This window comes from Serinus canaria, chromosome Z (assembly GCF_022539315.1).
Source record: "Serinus canaria isolate serCan28SL12 chromosome Z, serCan2020, whole genome shotgun sequence".
NCBI classification, from domain to species: domain Eukaryota; kingdom Metazoa; phylum Chordata; class Aves; order Passeriformes; family Fringillidae; genus Serinus; species Serinus canaria.
The window spans coordinates 29,110,709-29,117,215 of record NC_066343.1 but is presented as its reverse complement, the minus strand read 5'-3'; positions in this window follow the sequence as shown (position 1 = coordinate 29,117,215).

Here is a 6,507-nt window from a genome sequence, read left to right as displayed (position 1 = left end):
TTACCCCTGCCCTCCTCCTGAGAGAACTGCAAGAGGAACAGACAGCTGCCAGCAGTCCCTCCCTGCCCATACAGGGTTGTGCCTTGCAATCTGGCTATACTGCTTTCTCATCAAGGGGAACTGGTGTGTGAGAATGGGAAAGATGGGTTGGACCATGTTTAACTAAATCCTGTGTTTAACTTCAGTGTGGATTTAGCCACCAGTTAGACAATACTCTTTGAAGCACAGCTAAAAAAAAACCAAAACTTTTTAGGTAAATAAAGTCATAAGGAAATTTAATTTAAGGGCTAATGAAATCATTTTGGACATCAAATTGATAATCAGATGACAGCTTTGAGCCCTAAACCAGATGCTTTCTTGTTGTGAACAACTGTAGCACCTGTGATCCCTCCTGCTGGGCTGAATAACCAAATGCTGGAACACGCAGCGGTGGTGGTGTCAGCAGCTTGAAAACAAATCCATGCAGACAGCAGTGCCTGTGCAGGTGCCTACCTACAGGCAAGCAGCCTTGACATGAGTAACACAAATGGGTCAAACCTTGCCTCCTCATCAATTAATAAGGCTCAACATTCACTCTTGAACAAATCTCTGTCCTTCACAATTTGCCCAGATTTCTCTTGTAGCTAGCACCATACTACATTGGTCTATCCAGGATGTGGCTTTCAGGTTCTGGAAATCCAGCCTAAGAGTCTACTAGGGAATCACAGAAAGAGAGAGGGATGGGAAAACCAAGAGCAACACAATGGTTATAGACAGGTTAGAGAGGTAGAACAGCCAGCACAGATGAGGCACAGAGTCTGCAGAGACAAGTGCTCTGACCAGAAGCCTGGTGACTTAATGCAGGGGCAGAGACGGGGGCCAGGTAGGCATCAGAAAATGCACACGGTGAAATTGCACATAGACAACGCCTCACTCTACACCAGAAAATGAGGAAGGGACAAGCTCTGTCAATTTTAGGGCTGCCCTCAGCCAACCTGTGCTGTTAATCAGTGATCATTTACCACAATTAGCCACTCCAATAGACCAGCACTGGCACCTCTGCTGGACCAGTGCCTTCAAGTCTGTGCCAGATAACTAGGAGGCTGCTGTCAGTCCAGGATTTTTGGGGATGTTGCTCATAACCCCACTCATTTGCACACTGTTTTGAGGTCAGTACCTCCTGGCTCAAAGCTTTCCCTCCTGAAAAGGAGGGAAAGCACAAGCAGCTCAGAAGGCACAAAACATTCCCAGCAGCAAGGACATGTTGATCTTGCCAGCCCCGCTTCAAACTGCCTAAGTGGAAACAAATTAATCCAGTCACATGGTCACTACACAGCCTTGCATTGAAGGCCCTGCTCCCATATTTTTCTATCACACAGGAATGGCTTAGTGTCCTCTGATGCAGCAGCCTCCCCAGCAAAACATGGAGCAGAGCTGATAGCAAGTCTTCTATGATTGACTCTTAATCTCATAAGCCACAGTCCCCACAGGCAACCCCCAACATCTCCAGTCCAGAAAGAAACTCGGGGCAGCTGAGATTGCCATCTGACAGAGTCTCAGCATGTCTGCAAAAAGATGTGGAAATGATACTCATCTAGGACATGCCAGAATTGAAGACACTCCATCAGAACTGCTGCAGAAAAGGAGACTGCTTCAGCTGACTGGGTGGCACATTTTTTTCTGCACTCTCCCACTTCAGCTTCCCAGTCTTTGGCCCCTGCCAGCACCTCCTCTTCCTAACTCCTCATCAGCCATTCCCACCACAGGACCTGTTGTCACTCCTGTATTACTGCTGTCTACAATGGCTTGTCATATTTGTTCTCCTCTAGAAACATTTAACAACTTTTTCAGGCTTCTTTGGGTTACAAGTGAAAATTTTGAGGACTTTTTCAGTCTTTTAAAGTTTGTAACTGTGGTGTGTCAGCAGTTCTGCTCATAAACTTTAACCTGCATCCTGCTAAAACCTGTCCAAGATTTCAGTTTTATCCACCTGTTAGAGGGAACTGCTTGAATTTCTGTTAATTATAAATATCCTTCTAGGTGCCTGAAAGTTTTATGAGTGTTGGCACAAAATGAAGCAGTGTCGAATACCAAGCTACTAAAACAGAGACTTTAGTTCTGGCAATTCCTTTTTAACACAAACACGGACATTTGCTGCTGGGCAAGGACCACTTCATGATTTTCCTGGCTAGTTAACTCACTGTTAAACTGGAGGTTGCTGCCCTCTTGCTTTCTGACTGAAGATAGCAGAACCCGCTCCTGACTTTGGAAAGGCTTTCAGGAATGGCCCAGACACTGGATGTGCTATTGCTGTGGTTTAAAAATTATTTTAAGAAAAACAGTGTGCTGTAGTTATGCAAAGATGTTTATGCTTTAACTATTGGGTTCATGGATTTTAAAAGCTTGTTCCATCTTTCTCTAAGTAATCCTCCTCTGAAATTATAATCAGTTTGGCGAAGAAAACAAATGGCAGTATGGTGCAATACTGAGGTTTCTAAGACTGCTCTCCCAATGTTGCTGAGGACTGTATTGCCAGCAGGTCTTGCTGGGTCTCGCAGGGCAGTGAGGTGGTCCAGAGCCCATGGAGCAGCAGGCAGCATTGCTGGGAGGAGTGGCAGAAAGGTGTGGGGTGCTGCTCCGCAGGTGCCATTCCCCTCCGGAAGGGAGCACATGCTGGGGAAGCAATGGCAGGCTGTGCCCTGGGGGTGGCCACCACAGGAAGGGTGAAAGGCACCCAGGCCCCTGTCGGGGGAAAGCTGGAAGGGAGAGTTTAGCTCTCTGAAATTTGCCTGCAAAAGGACACAGGGCAGCCCAAAGCATGGCCCAGCAGCCAGTCTCAGTGGTGCTTGGCTTGAGATGAGCTAGGATGTGCAGGTTTCTGCTGGGATAGAGGGATATTTTTTCACAGAGGCTAGAATGGGGCTGTGTTTTAGGTTTGTGCTAACACAGGGTTGATAATATAGAGATGTTTTAGTTATTCTTGAGCAGACCTTACATAGAGTCAAGGTCTTTTGTGCTTTTTGTACTACCATGCTGGGGAGAAAGTTGGAGGTACATGGGAGGTTGGTTGAACTGGCCAAAGGGATATTCCAGACCATTTGACATCAGGCTCAGTATTTGAATCTGGGCGCAAGAAGGAGGAAAAAAGAGATGCTTGGAAGTGATGGCATTTGTGTCTCCAAGTCACTGTGAGGTGGGAGGGGGCCCCTGGAGATGGCTGAAGGAGATGGCCTGCCCATGGGAAGTGGTGAATGAATTCTTTGGGGAATTTTGCTTATGTGGTTTTAAAAATTGCTTTTGTTTTCCATATTATACTGTCTTTATCTCAAACCAGTAGTCTTCTAGGTTTTGCTCTTCTGGTTCTCTCCCCAGTCCCACTGTGGGGCAGTGAGTGAGCGGCTGTGTGTGGTACTTGGTGGCCAGATGGGGATGAACCTAGATGTGGAGGAACAATGTTTCACACAGCCGGGGGTGGGCAGGCCATGGCATTTGACAGCACGGGGTCCAAGCCACAGCATTCAGCGGTGGAGAACAAAGCCAAGCACTGCTCCAGAGCCATCTCCAGGGGTACTGAGAGTAGGGCAGCCTTGATGGCAAAGTTCTGCCTGCCCTGCGGAAACAGTGTGACAACTGTCCTGTCAAGTAAGAGCCTGATATTCATGGCCCAGTATGGCTAAAGGCCAGGCCCCACAGTACTCTGCATGGGGGCACGGTGATGCACCACCCCAGACAGACAGATACCAGCTGTCTTGTCTTGGATGCAGGTGGGGAGCAAACCCCTCAAGAGTCCAAGGGCCAGGCCCTGCATGCATGAGCACAGAGAATTTGATGGGGCAGAGTCTGCACGGACTGAAGACTAGGTCCCAGACTGGACGGCTTAAGGGGGACCTGAGGTGGAAGGAATTGCAAAACAAATCTCTCCTGCGCAGAGAGATGGCTTAGTCCTTCTGTCCTCTATACAATAGTACCTTTAACAAAATAAAGCACAGAGCTGGTGACAGGCTTCTCCACTGCAGCTCCGCCCTGCTTGCTCAGGACCACAGCAGGGGTTAGGTCAGTCCACTCTCATGACATTCAGAGCTGCGGTGCCCATCTTGAGTCTCCCTGCTCCTGCTGGGTCACTGGCCTCACTCCCTCACCTGCTGCACTCAGCACATCTTTCTTCCCTAGCCCCTACCTCCAAGTTTCCACTCCTCACACAGCTGCCGCCAGTTCCTCTGGCTTCCTCCCTATTCCTGACACCTATCTGCCACCTCATGCCCACCTCGGCTTCACAACCTCTGGATCTGCTGCCATCACCACCCACCTCCCAACTGCTCCAAGTTGCTGTCTGGGCAAGTCCAAAGAGCTGCTGCTACAGCCACAGTCCACACACAAGGAGTGTCTCCTGCCCCTGGGAAGAGTCCTGGCCCTGAGCAAAGCCCCAGCAGATCCACACTTCAGCCCCAAGGCTGCCCCTTTCACCAGCCCACGCCATCAGCACTGTCGGGGGAACTGTCCAAAAAGCATACCCAGGAAAGCACACGCACAGCAAAGGGCCCTTTGGTGAGAAGCAGCAGGAAGGTTATCAGCTGTTGACAGAACATTGTGCTCTCAGTGGGCACAAAATCTGGGGCTGGCTGCTGCTCTCATGAGTGCTCCAAGCACATCTTCCTCTCTCCCTCTGACACCCAGACCACAAGGCACATGAGATTCATGCAGGTGGGTGAGGCAGGACCTGTCTGCTTTCAGTGGATCTTCCAGAAAGAGTAGGCACCGCAGCAGGACTAAGCTGTTGAGCTGCTCTGGGCCACTTCAGAGCTACACCACCGCCACCAGTGCAAGTGGCACATCCACTGCCATTTCCATTCAATGCCAGCTGACTTCCTACCCACCCTGGGCCGGAGTCCTCCCCCTGCAGAGGATTACTGCCACAATCACAGCTCCGGAGGACTTAGCGCAGCCACAATGAGCAACGGCAACACTTTCTCACCACGGTCAGCTGACGGCCCAGGGCAGCCGAAAACAACACAGAAAGAAATGATGGGGCAGCAGCTGATTAAGCCACCGGGATTAGAGAGGCTCAAACGGGGCTGGAAAAGCAGCATGTACCGCTAACCCAGCAGAACTGCAGCTCCAGCCCTCAGCTCAGCTCACCCAAACATGGTCAGCTGGCTCCTGGCTCCGAGCACGCCGAGCAGGGGCACCAACACTGACACTGCAACACAGAAGTCAGGCAAGAGGGAAAGGGCAGCCACCTGCAAACAACCATCCCCCTCAACACACACATCACCTGTCAGGGTAGCTGTGGCAGCATCCAAAGATGTAAAGAGTTGTCTCTCTCTATCCTGGGGTACAGACCCACAGACAAGTTGTGGGTCTCTGTGCTACAGCACCATGGCTTGCACCCAGGCATTCACAAACCACAGTCTCCACCACCAGATTGCAGCACATAAAGAGACCCATCTCTCCATACAGTCTCAGAACAACCATGCACCTGGAAGATGCCACAACAGGTTACATCTCAGGCAACTCACAGGTGAAAGACACAGCCTTCACTCTGCAAAACTGCACACTTGATACTCTGCAAACCTCAGCTCTGCCTACAAGGCAGTGGCACAGTCTGAAAAGTAGGCCTTCGTGGGCCAGCACTGTTACCTTGCTAGCCATGGACCCCAAGGAACATCAGAGATGACCATTTTGCACAGTAGCAGGGCAGGAGAAACTCAGGGATTTCACCAGCACCTCTGAAGTTTAGCAAACAGCAGCTCCAAAAACGATCTTTTCTCATAACCAAGACAGGACAATCAAAGCAGAAAAACAACAAAAGCAAGAGATTGCTAAGCAGCAACAACAGCTTCTTCCAGGGGCCTCTCTTCTTCTTCCAGGGTGACCCGCACAGACCAAGAAAACAAGGACAATGGATGATGACACTAGAAGTCAGGCAACTTCTCCAGCAAAGCTCTCCAGCTCATCCTTCCCCCTCTTCTTCCTCCTCCTCTGCTGCACACCCAGCACCTTTGCTGGGCTGGCTCAACACAGAGCCTCTGCCAGGAGGGCCTCTCCTTCTTAGAGAGACATCTCCTACTGCAGGAACTCCTACTTACAAATCAGACAGCGTACCTGCTGCACAGTCAGCGCTGATAAAAATAGCAATCCAGCAGTGCTAGAGCTTGAACAAGCAGTTTTGTCTGTGCTTGAACGCAAACAGGCACACAGCACGTATGCAATATAACTGCACGGAGGCAAAGAATCCCTTCTTCTTCCTGCATGTTCCAAAGGAGCACACAAAAAATTCAGAAGCAGTTCCAGGCTGTGACCAGACAATGCCAACGCACATCTACACTTACTAGCCTGTTCACTATGTGGCCAGTGCAGAGTCCTTTAGTATGTGTTTCCATGGATGGATTAGAAAAGACCTTGAGAAATCTGAGAATGTCATTTGCCTGAAAATCACCTCAGAAGAGGGACAGGAAGATGATGGGCATGTGAACATGAAGCTCAGTCTCCAACAAAACATGTGGCTTGGTGTGACCTTGCCCCGTGTAG